The sequence below is a fragment of the Engystomops pustulosus genome, chromosome 5, assembly GCF_040894005.1.
Source record: "Engystomops pustulosus chromosome 5, aEngPut4.maternal, whole genome shotgun sequence".
In the NCBI taxonomy this organism is placed as follows: Eukaryota; Metazoa; Chordata; class Amphibia; order Anura; family Leptodactylidae; genus Engystomops; species Engystomops pustulosus.
Window position 1 is genome coordinate 64,962,517 of NC_092415.1, and position 13,232 is coordinate 64,975,748.

A 13,232-nucleotide genomic window follows, 5' to 3' on the forward strand; every position below is an offset into this window, starting at 1 on the left:
TGTGACTGCCCTAAAGAGATTCCTGCATATTTCCCTAAGAAAAACAAGACACATGCTCCATCTTGTGGACAATCAAGGTTCCGTCTTCACTAAAAATAAATCAGGAACTATCCTTTATCTCATAAGATGCAATAGTTAACAGTTTCCCTTTTTTTATTAATTGATCTACTATATTATTCAGGATAGGATAGGAGATTAATTTGAGATCAGTTTGTGTATGGCACATTCCAGATAGGATAAATATTATTTCTATCTTGAAGGAAGTCTACCATTGGTTTTTATGCATTATGATGAAAACATACCTTGAGGATGCTGTAGCTACACTGTTGCAGAAACATATCTTGTTTAATCCCTGAACTGAGTGGTTTTTCTGAAAAGACCATTATAAAAGTATGATAATGAGGCTCTGAGGCTACTCTGGCTGCCCCGACGCTCTCCTCTACCCTAATAATGCACTGTGCCAGCCTTGTCCTGCCCAGCATAAGCCGGGAATACTTAATCACTGCATTGTCCCTGACAGGCAGAAGTAATCAATCGCTACACCCTCCCCCAGCTGCTGTGTATCCAGCTCAGGATGATTGGTCCTGTCTGGACAGTTCAGGCAGCTCTTTTATGTATGGCAACCAGTCTGCACGCATCTTTCCCATGTCCTGAATTTTATAATTGTTTTTTGAGTAAAACCACTTGCTTCAGGGATTAAACAAGATATGTTTCTGCATCAGTGTAGCTACAGCATTCTCAAGGTATGTTTGGTTCACAATGCACAAAAACAAATGGTAGATTTCCTTTAAGCCTAGTTCATATCTCTGTTAGGTCTTCAGTTATTTGCGTCAGGTTAGACACACATTGGCATTTTTTTTTCCACAGCAGTGATTTTTCACTGACCCCATTATGGCTTATGGACAAATTTTCAAGTTTTCACTTACTGGCTTCAGTGATTTTTCAGTGATGCCTTACTGAAACATTCTTTTCAATGGACAGTTTTTTTTCACTGATCAGTGGTCAGTTTAGAACCTATTCTTTTTGTGTTCACTGACAACATTTTATTATTGAAAAACTGAAGTGTGAAAAAGCCCATTGAAAAGAATGATTCAGTAAGGCATCACTGAAAAATCACTGAAGTCAGGAAGCAAAAAACAATCTGTAAGTGTCCATAAGGCAGAATGGGTTCAGTGAAAAATCACTGATGTGAAAAACAACACCAATGTGAAACCACCTTTATGGGTGATCATGGTACGAATTATTGAAGACCTAATATTGCATTCACAGGCGGCTTTTACATTGCATTTTAAAACACAATACTGGCAGTGACCTGCTTAAGAACACCCTCCCTTTTTCATTTTTGTGTTTTCATATTTAACTCCTTACCTTCAAAAATCTATAACTTTTTTATTTTTCCATGTACAGAGCTGTGTTATGGCTTATTTTCTGCGTAACAAATTACACTTCAAAATCGTGGTATTTAATATTCCATGCCATATACTGGGACACGGGAAATAAAATTCCAAATGCAGTGAAATTGGTGAAAAATGCATTTGCGCCGTATTCTTGTGGGCTTGGATTTTACGGATTTCACTGTACGCCACAAATGACATGTCTACTTTATTCTCTGCATCAGTACGATTACGGGGATACCACATTTGTATATGTTTTATAATGTTTTCATATATTTACAAAAATTAAAACCTCCTGTACAAAAAAAAATTGTGGATTTTGCCATCTTCTGGCGCTAATAACTTTTTATAATTTGGTATACGGAGCATTGAGGTGTCGTTTTTTGTGACTTATGATGACGTTTACAATGTTATCATTTTTAGGACTGTACAACCTTTTGATCATTTTTTATAGTATTATTTAAAATGGCAAAAAAGTTCAATTTTCGACCATTACAGGGTTACACGCAGTGAAAAGCGGTTTTTATATATTTTTTTATATTTATAGATCAGGTATTTTTGGATGCGTCAATGTGTTTATGATTTTTACTGTTTATTTATATTTATATCAGTTCTAGGGAAAGGGGGCTGATTTTAATTTTTATGTTTTTTTATCATTTTTTTTTTTACTTTTTTTATTTTTATTATTTTTCAGAAGTAATAACACAGGCCTATGATAGGGTAAGAACTAAGAGCCAAAAGGAGCTCCTGAGTGGCAGAGACAGAAAAAGGGAAAAAGAGAGATTCTCATTCACCTTCGACTTCTCCCCAATGGCAGAAGTGGTAAAGAAAGCTATAAGGGATAATTGGTACATTATAGAGAGCGACAGGGATCTGTCAAAGATAGCGGAAGGAGGCCCCCTTATTAGCTTCAGGAGGGGTAAAACACTGAGATCGGAATTAGTACACAGCTCCTTTATGTCCACTAAAAATAAGAACTGGCTTGAGAATAATCCCCTACGAGGGAACTTTAAGTGTGGCAGCTGCAGATGCTGCCCTCACAACTTAGGGGGGAACACGGCTTGGTGGTGTAGAGATAGAGGTGAAAAGCTTCATCAATTGTAAGACCACTTTCGTAGTATATGTTCTGATCTGCACCTGTAACAGATTCTATATCGGGAAGACAATTAGGAACCTATACATAAGAATAAGAGAACACCTTAGTTCCATAAAGACAAGTACAGGAGCACCTAGACTTATTGAGCACGTGAGGGAAGCCCATGGGGGCAATATAGAAGCCCTTAAATTTGCAGGCATAGAGATTGTCCCTCCTAAAAAAGGAGGGGACAGACAACGCCTGCTAATGCAGGCAGAAAGTAAATGGATCCTCCGTACAAATGCTATGGGACCTGTGGGTCTTAATGACAAGATAGATTTTGGAGTGTTCTTCTGAAATTCTTCTTAGCCCCTAAAATGAGAGAGAGGTCATCCAGATGTAGTCAACATAAGTGTCACGGGTGCTCCCACGATCCCTGTCTCGGATCGCGGTAGCACCCGTGCCGCCTCAGAGTCCGGTGCCCGGCTCCTCTCATCTCCCTCGGATCCAGTGGAGTCCTCCGTAGCTTCCGCGGCTCGGCGCGTGCGTCCCCGTCTCCTAGGGCGCTGGTCTGATTTAAATTCCAGCCCCTTCCTATTGTTCTTGCCTGATCTTCAAACTTCCCTGAAGAGAAAGCTCCTGCGTTCCTGTGTGCCAGTCCGTTCCTGTGGTCCTGCGTTCCTGTGTGCCAGTCCATTCCTGTGGTCCTGCATTCCTGTGTGCCAGTCCGTTCCTGTGGTCCTGCGTTCCTGTGTCCCAGTCCGTTCCTGTGGTCCTGCGTTCCTGTGTCCCAGTCCGTTCCTGTGGTCCTGTGTGTCAGTCCGTTCCTGTGGTCCTGCGTTCCTGTGTGCCAGGACCTCCATACCTCCCTGCCAGCTCCTGCGATTCCTGACGTGAGTCCTGTGTGCCTTCCTGTGCTATTCTCCTGCCGTCACTCCGGGTACAGACTGTCTCCTGTGTTACTACCTTGGCAGCCACCGTGGGCTAGTCGCACCTGTAGAACGACCTGGTGGTTACTCGCCGCAGCAAGTCCATCCTGCTTTGTGGCGGGCTCTGGCGAACACCGGGTTCCACTTAGGCTCCGGTCCCAGGTCGGCTAGTACCACCTCCCACGGTGGTCCAAAGGGTCCACAGACTCCTAGTTGTGACAGTAAGATCCGGCCATGGACCCTGCCAAGGAGCCACGTCAGATACTGGCTGAACTTTCCAGTGTTGTCGCCCGGCAGTTGCAGCAGATTGCTGCCCAAGGAGAACTTTTAGGCCAAGTCGCTTCCACTCTACAACAGCTGCTTGACTCCAGGCCTCAGCATCAAGTTCCGGTGATTACTCCTGCAGCAGTTTCTTCGACTACTCCTGCGACTTCGCCTGTCATCCCGGCTTGTTCCCCGGCACCAGAGCCTAGGATGAGTCTCTCTATGCCTAACAAATATGATGGCGATCCCAAACAATGCAGAGGATTCATCACCTTGTGCTCGCTGCATATTGAACTAATGTCATCTCAGTTGGTCAGCGAACATTCCAAGGTGGCCTTCATCATAAGCCTCCTCACCGGGAAGGCTTTGGCCTGGGCTACTCCTCTGTGGGACAGGAACGATCCAGTTACGGCCACCCTTACCAATTTCCTGGCAGAGTTCTGGTCCATGTTTGAGGACCAGAACGATCCTCATCTGCGGAAACAGCATTACTGAACCTACGCCAAGGAGACTCCACCGTGGGTGAATACGCTGTCCAGTTCCGCACCTTGGCGTCTGAACTCAGTTGGAACGAGGCGGCCTTATGTGCAACCTTTAAGAAAGGCCTGTCCTCACGGGTTAAGGATGCTTTGGCTGCTCGGGATCTTTCGACTACTCTGAGTGGTCTTATCACCTTGGCCACCCGGATTGATGTGCTGTTCCTGGAAAGAGCTGAAGAATTGCGGCACGAGCGAACTCTAGTCCAGCTCCCATGTCTGCCACGGTTGGCTTCGGTTTTCCAGAAGCCCTTACAGCCTCCCGTTACTCAGTCTGCTGGTGAACCTATGCAGGTTGATAGAGCTAGACTTACACCTGGGGAACGATCCAGACGTTTCCAAGAACGCCTTTGTCTATACTGTGCCAGTCCCAAGCACCTCATCGGGACTTGTCCAATGCGTCCCCAACATCAGGGAAACAGCAGCACTTAGGGCTATTGGGAGAGGCGTCCCTAAGTGTAAATTCAGCTTCTCCACCTCTGATTATTCCGGTTCTTCTCAGTATTGGCACCGTTGCTCTCGTTTCCCGGCATCACATTCCGGTGGTTCCTCTCAAGTCTCTTCTCGTAATTTCTTCTGTAAGCGGACATCTTCTTTCCGATCCCGTCCAGTACCGCACGGAACCTATCCGACTTCATGCTGGAGCCTTACATCAAGAAGATTTGGTCTTCTATGTCTTGCCTCGCTCCACATCAGCTCTTCTTCTGGGTCTTCCCTGGCTCCAGCTACATGCCCCGATTCTCAATTGGAAGACTGCCAGCTTGTTACCAGGGACTTTTCTGACGTTTTTTCTAAGAAGCAAGCATAGACCTTGCCACCACATCGTCCCTATGATTGCCCAGTGGATCTCCTGCCTGGCACTACCCCTCCCAGAGGTCGAGTCTATACACTTTCGGTTCCAGAGATGGCTGCCATGTCTGAATACATCAAGGAGAACCTGCCAAGGGGATTCATACGCAAGTCCTCCTCTCCGGCTGGTGCAGGTTTTTTCTTTGTCACCAAGAAAGACGGCTCCTTACATCCCTGTATAGACTATCGAGGGCTTAACAAGATTACAGTTAAAAATCGCTACCCTCTGCTGTTGATTGCAGAACTTTTTGATCACCTACGTGGTTCCAAGGTGTTCTCCAAGCTAGATCTTCGGGGTGCATACAATCTCATACGGATCCGCAAAGGTGAAGAGTGGAAGACGGTGTTTAATACCCGTGACAGGCATTTTGAATACTTAGTAATGCCCTTCGGACTGTGTAACGCCCCTGCCATTTTTCAAGAATTTGTGAACAACATTTTCCGGGATCTTTTCTATATGTGTGTCGTGGTCTACCTGGATGACATTTTGGTATACTCTCCAGACCTTGAATCCCATCAGAGACACGTACGTCAAGTTCTCTGTCGACTTTGTGCCAACCATCTATACGCCAAACTGGAGAAATGCCAGTTTCACCAGCAAAGACTTCCATTGCTGGGTTACATAATTTCCGATAGAGGCCTACAGATGGATCCCGCAAAACTGTCTGCTGTTCTTCAATGGCCACGCCCAGAAGGTCTCCGAGCCATACAGAGATTCCTGGGGTTTGCGAATTATTATCAACAGTTCATTCCCCACTTCTCCACTGTCGTGGCTCCCATCGTAGCATTCACTAAGAAGGGTGTCAATCCACGTGCCTGGTCTCCTACTGCTGAAGAGGCCTTCTCCAAGTTGAAGTCCGCATTTGCCTCGGCACCAGTCCTCTCTAGGCCTGATACCAACAAGCCTTTTTATCTTGAGGTGGATGCATCCTCCATAGGAACTGGAACAGTGCTCTCCCAGAAAGGGCCTAAGGGCTGAACTTCTACATGCGGCTTCTTTTCCAAGATCTTTTCCCCAGCTGAAAGAAATTATTCGATTGGAGACAGGGAGCTGTTAGCCATCAAGCTTGTGCTAGAAGAATGGCGCTATCTTCTGGAAGGTGCTCTCCATCCTGTGAGTGTGTACACTGATCACAAAAACTTGTTATACCTCCAGACAGCCCAGCGCCTGAATCCCAGGCAAGCCCGGTGGTCTTTGTTCTTTTCCCGTTTCCACCTACTGATCCATTTTCGTCCGGCGGACAAGAATGTCAAGGCTGATGCCCTGTCCCGGGCTTCGGATGTTGTCGGAGAAGAACCGGCTCCTCGACACATAATTTCTCCGGACCAGCTTGTTGTTGCAGCTCCAGTGGATCTTCGGCAGCTACCTCCCGGCAAGATGTATGTTGAACCCGCTCTCCGGTAGAGGATTTTATCTTGGGGACATTCTTCCCGTGTGGCTGGGCATCCTGGGGTGCAACACACCGTGGCCCTCATCTCCCTCTACTACTGGTGGCCAGACCTGGTCCAAGATGTTCGGGAGTTTGTGGGATCCTGCTCCTCCTGTGCCTGTAACAAAGCCTCCCGTCTTAAACCGGCTGGACTGTTACTGCCGTTACCGATACCCAGTCGCCCATGGTCCCATGTGGCAATGGACTTTGTCACCGATCTGCCTGTCTCCTCGGGCAGTAATGTCATCTGGTTGGTGAAGGACCGGTTTTCAAAGATGTCCCATTTTATTCCCCTTCCAGGTCTTCCGTTTTCTCCACAGCTTGCCAGTCTATTCTTCAAGCACATCTTCCGACTGCATGGTCTTCCGCTACACATCGCGTCTGATCGAGGAGTACAGTTTGTATCAAAATTCTGGCGTTCCGTATGTAGTCAACTGCAGGTCAACCTTGATTTTTCCTCTGCCTACCATCCGCAGTCTAATGGTCAAGTGGAAAGGGTGAGCCAGACTTTAGGCTGTTACCTCCGTCACTTCGTTTCAGCCCGTCAGATGTCTATGAATTCAAGGAGGATCTGGACATGAAGACCATAACGGGTAAGCGGTTCTTTCTTGTAGACTGGAAGGGGTTCGGGCCTGAGGAGAGTTCTTGGGAGCCCGAAGAGAACATTTTGGATATGACTCTCCTCCAGAGATTTCTTGGGACCAAGAAGAAGAGGTGAAGGCCGAAGGGGGGAGGGATACTGTCACGGGTGCTCCCACGATCCCTGTCTCAGATCGCGGTAGCACCCGTGCCGCCTCAGGGTCTGGTGCCCAGCTCCTCTCACCTCCCCGGCTCCAGCGGCATCCTCCGCTGCTTCCGCGGCTCGGCGCGTGTCCCCGACTCCTAGGGCGCGCGCGCGCAGGCTCGCTAAGATTTATACGGCCAACACGCCTATAATTGGCGCTGGTCTGATTTAAATTCCAGCCCCTTCCTATTGTTCTTGCCAGATCTTCAAACTTCCCTGAAGAGAAGGCTCCTGTGTTTCCTGCATTCCTGTGTGCCAGCCCGTTCCTGCGTTCCTGTGTGCCAGTCCGTTCCTGTGGTCCTGCGTTCCTGTGTGCCAGTCCGTTCCTGTGGTTCTGTGTTCCTGTGTGCCAGTCCGTTCCAGTGGTCCTGCATACCTCCGTGCCAGCTCCTGCGATTCCTGACGTGAGTCCTGTGTGCCTTCCTGTGCTATTCTCCTGCCGTCACTCCGGGTACAGACTGTCTCCTGTGTTACTACCTTGGCAGTCACCGTGGGCTAGTCGCACCTGTGGAACGACCTGGTGGTTACTCGCCGCAGCAAGTCCTTGGGTTCTCAAGATCTCTCCTCCGGAGTTCGGGATGCGCATGGTGGGACGAGTTCGCAGCTTGTAGGAGACTGGATTGATGCGATTCAGCACCTCGAAGGGACCCGGGAAATGAGGACCAAGCTTGTAGCCAGGAATCTTAAGGATTGAAGACAGGGGGAGGTCTGCGTCTTTTATCAGCATGAGACTTGGTTCGAGCCGAAGCCTGTAGTAAGGAAAGACGAGTCTGTTTCCAAATGGTCTTAAAGTCCAGTACCCATTCCTCCACAGCAGGGACTTCCGATGGCACGGGCATGGGTAAATGAGTGCGGGGATCCATAATTAACAAAAAATGGGGCGGAACCCGCAGTTGTAGAGTCCAAGGAGTTATGAGAACTCTGCCCATGGTAACAGAGTGGACCAATCATCTTGACGGGCTAAAACAAAATGGCGTAGATAGCAGCCCAGGGTCTGATTAACTTTTTCCACTTGTCCATTAGACTTGGGGTGATAAGCAGAAGAGAAGTCCAATTTCAGCTGAAGTTGGTTGCAGAGAGAACGCCAGAATTTAGCGACAAACTGAACCACACGGTCCGAGACGATGTGCTGGGGAAGTCCATGGAGTCTGAAGATGTAAACCTGGCAGAGGGACAAAATGGAACATCTTCGGTCAGTCACCAGCCAAATGACGGTATTGCCCGATGAAGGCAGTAGGTCTGTAATGAAGTCCATGGCAATATGAGTCCAAGGACAGCTGGGTATCGGCAACAGCAGAAGAAGACCAGCAGGCTGGAGACGTGACGGCTTATTCCGGGCACAGGAAGCACAGGAACCCACAAAGTCCCGAACATCCTCGGCCAGATCTGGCCACCAGTAGAACCGGGGAATGAGGGCGACAGAACGCTGCACCCCAGGATGCCCAGCCACACGTGAGCAATGTCCCCAAGACAGAATCCTCCTCCGTAGAGCAGGTTGTACGTACGTCTAGCCAGGAGGTAGTTGACGAAGATCCACAGGCGCAGCCAGTACCAGTCGGTCAGGAGGGATGACATGCCGAGGAGCCGGTTCCTCCTCAATGACATCCGAGACATGAGAAAGGGCGTCAGCCTTGATGTTCTTCTCGGCTGGGCAGAAATGAATGAGAAAATCGAACCGGGCAATGAAGAGTGACCAGCGAGCTTGACGTGGTTTGAGTTGCTGAGCAGTTTGGAGGTAGAGAAGGTTCTTGTGGTCCGTATAAATGCTGACCGGAAACCGAGCTCCCTCCAGGAGGTAGCGCCACTCTTCTAAGGCGAGCTTAATCGCCAACAGTTCTTTGTCTCCTTTAGAATAATTGTTAGGGTTGGGTAACACAGAAGACAGGGGATAGTGTGTCCTGAGCTTGCCCCAACCTCTGTCCCTTCTTATAGCCCCCCCACGCTAAACCGTGAGGCGACTACTTGAAGACTCGAAATACACTGGATAAGTGTGGGAAGGGAAGCACAAACAGACTGACAAATATAAAACACAAAAGAATGGTAAACTAGCCAGGGTCACAACGAGAGGGTACGTCAAGAACAAAGTCAGAAGGCAAAACGTTAATGTCAAAAACTAGCCGAGGTAACAACAATACAGATACTGAGCAAGACAACCTAATGCAGCAAGCGAGTGATGAAGGGATTTCAAACACTGGCACAGGTGACTAGTGAAGCTGCAATTTATGCAACCAGAACTCCACCTCCAGACCTTGTTAAGACCGCGATAGTGTATGCATGGACGGAGTGACCCGTCTTTCTTGGTCACGAAGAACTTGGGTACTGAGAGCAGGTACACACGACCCCGCCGAGGAGACATACCCGGCAGCAGATCCACGGGACAGTTGTAGGGACGGTGAGGCGGCAACAAAGAACAAAGTCAGAAGGCAAAACGTCAATGTCAAAAACTAGCCGAGGTCACAACAATACAGATACAGATACTGAGCAAGACAACCTAATGCAGCAAGCGAGTGATGAAGGGATTTCAAACACTGGCACAGGTGACTAGTGAAGCTGCAATTTATGCAACCAGAACTCCACCTCCAGAACCTGATAGAAGCTGAACAGCTTCTGTGAATTAACCCCTCATGGTGCAGAACAACCAGGCAGCATGCAGAGGTACCACAAGTCCCAGCAGTTCCGAACACAACTCCTAGACAGCACGAGATCTTAGCAGCCGCTGCCCGGGATGAGAGATGGAGTCTGCGCGGATACGCGCCGGGGCTAGGAGAACGCTGCTGGCACCACCAGAAGAACCAGAAGTCCCAGCATTCTCCCTAGCGAACCTGACAATAATTCCTCTCTGCCGAGGAGAAAGTCCTGGAGAAAAATCCACAGGTTACAGTTAAACTTTTGGAACCCTTCTGCGTGAGCACAGCACCGGCCCCTACCGAGGAGGCATCTACTTCCAGATGAAAAGGCCTCTCTGTGTCAGGACGTACCAGTACTGGGGCTGAAGCGAACTTGGACTTTAAGTTCATGAAGGCCTCCTCAGCTAATGAAGGCCAGAGTCGGGGATTACCACCCTTCTTGGTGAGCGCCACAATAGGAGACACCAGCGAGGAGAAGTGTGGGATGAACTGCCGGTAATAGTTCGCGAAGCCCAGAAACCGCTGTTTCTGGACGGGGCCAATGAAGAACCACAGACAGCTTTGTAGGATCCATCTGGAGGCCTCGGTCACAGATGATATAACCAAGAAATGGAATACTCCGCTGATGGAATTGACACTTTTCAAGTTTGGCGTAGAGGCGATTGGCCCTTAAACGACTGAGGACTTGCCGTACGTGGACTTGATGGGTCTCAAGGTCCGGAGAGAATACCAGGATATCGTCCAAATAGACCACAACACAGACATAAAGCAAGTCTCTAAAAATGTTGTTAATGAATTCCTGGAAGACGGCCGGTATGTTACAAAGTCCAAACTGCATCACCAGGTACTCAAAGTGTCCATCACAGGTATTAAAAGCTGTCTTCCACTCATCCCCCTGGCGGATGCAAATGAGATTCTAAGCCCCTTGTAGGTCCAATTTGGAGGAGATCTTGGCTCCATGAAGACGGTCAAACAACTCCGTGATCAGCGGTAATGGAGAGCGGTTCTTAACTGTGACCTTGTTAAGACCGCAATAGTGTATGCATGGACGGAGTGACCCGTCTTTCTTGGTCACGAAGAAAAAACCTGCACCAGCCGGAGAAGAGGACTTGCGTATGAATCCCTTCTGCAGGTTTTCCTTGATAAAGTCAGACAGTTTCAGGTACTGAGAGCAGGTACACACGACCCCGCCGAGGAGACGTACCCGGCAGCAGATCCACGGGACAGTCGTAGGGATGGTGAGGCGGCAACGTCTCGGCTTGCTTCCTTGAAAAGATGTCAGAAAAGTCCCGATAGCAAGCAGGAAGGCCCTCCAGGGCCTTGGGAGCCACAGAAGAAACCAGGACTGGTACTGGAAGAGACTTCTTCATACAGCGAGACTGGCAATCAGGTCCCCACCGAAGGATCTCCCCCGTCTTCCAGTCAAGAACGGGTGCGGGGAGCAGCAACCATGGTAGATGAAACAGGATGGAGGACGTGGACCGTGGAAGCACATAAAAAGACAAATTTTCCTTGTGCAGCACACCGACTTGTATGGACAGAGGCTTGGTGCAGTAATGGACCGAGTCAGAGAGGATTTGGCCAAATGCTTTTCAAGACGAACCACAGGGATGTGATGCCGGGAGACCAGGGCGGTATCCACGAAGTTCCCTGCAGAACCGGAGTCCAAGAAAGCTGAAAACTGGATCTGGGTGCGGGTACCAACACTGAGAAGAACGGGAATCATCAGCCGTGGAGAAGCTTTGCTTACACCTAGGGACACTTCTCCCAAGAACCCTAGGTGCTGACGTTTCCCGGACGCTGGGGACGGATGGGACAAGCCCCAAGGAAGTGCTCAGGGCTGGCACAATACAGGCAGAGGTTGCCCTGATGTCTTCTAATACGTTCCTGAGAAGAGAGTCTGGCCCTGTCCACCTCCATAGGCTCCTCTGCGGATGGTGCTACAGGAGATTGGAGCGGACTGTGGAAAGTAGGTGCCAGGCGGGGAAGACATTGTGGGCGGAGTTGGGGTTGTTCAAAACGTAACTCTTCGGCACACTCCCTAAATCGCACATCAATTCGGGTGGCCAAGGTGATGAGACCACTCAGGGTAAGCGGCAGATCTCGAGCGGCCAGAGCATCCTTAACGTGAGAGGAAAGTCCCTTTTTAAAAGCTGCGGACAGGGCTGCATCATTCCAGGAAAGTTCTGAAGCCAGGGTACGGAACTGGATAGCGTATTCTCCCAGTGCCATCTCAGCAGAAGAGGCCCATGCTGGTTTTTCAAAGACGAACCGGAACTCCGCCAGAAATGCTGTCAGATCAGCTGTGACCGGGTTGTCTCTGTCCCAAAGAGGAGTAGCCCAGGCCAGGACTTTCCAGGGACTACTCCAGGGAGTACAGAGGAGGCTGATGAAGAATGCCACCTTGGATTGCTCCGTGATGAATTGAGATGGCATGAATTCTATCTGCAGGGAGCACTGGGTTATAAAGCTCATGCACATCTTAGGATCACCATCATACTCGCCGGGCATAGACAACTTTAGCCTGGGTTCAACAGCGGGAAGGCTAGCAGGGGTAGCGGGAGCAGCCACAGGAACCTGTTGTTGTTGCTGGTTGGCTAGCAGCTGCTGCAGCATGATGGTAGCCTGTTCCAGTTGTTTGCGTTGGGCGGCAATCTCCCAGGATTGCTGGACTACAATGGTAGCCAGAGTCGGCCGGGTGGCAAGCGGAACTTCGTCTGGAACCATGGCCGGATCTTACTGTCAGGCTTCGAGGTTGTGGATCCTCTGGACCACTGCGGATGATGACACAAGCCACAATCTGCGACCGGAGTCTAAGTGGTACCCGGTTTTCACCAGAGCCCGCCGCAAAGCAGGAAGGTCTTGTTGCAGCGTGATACCATCAGGTCGTTCCACAGGCGTAACTTGTCCGCAATGGCAGCCAAGGTTAAGGTACAAAAAAGGCAGGCAATGTCGTAATCGGGGACAGGCAGGAGGTCAGGACAGGCAGCACAGGATCAGAGTCAGAGACGTAGCAATATGTCAAGGCAGGTGGCAAAGGAGAGAAGTCAAAGGCAGAACCAGGGTCACAACGGGAATACACAGAAACAGCACACGGCATAAACAAAGCTTTCTCTAGGGCACTAAGCACAAAGATCCGGCAGGGATCAAAGGAAGAGGCAGGATTAAATAGATTACCCGGAATGGCCAGCTCTAATTAGTGGCGCGCTCTGCAGAAGTCAGTGCGTGCGCGTCCTAGGATTCAGGGACGCGCGCGGCCGAAGATGATGGAGCAGCCGTGGCGAGGAGCGCAGGAGCAAGGGCAGGAGCCGGGACCCGTGAGTCGCACTGGCGGCGCGCTGGCA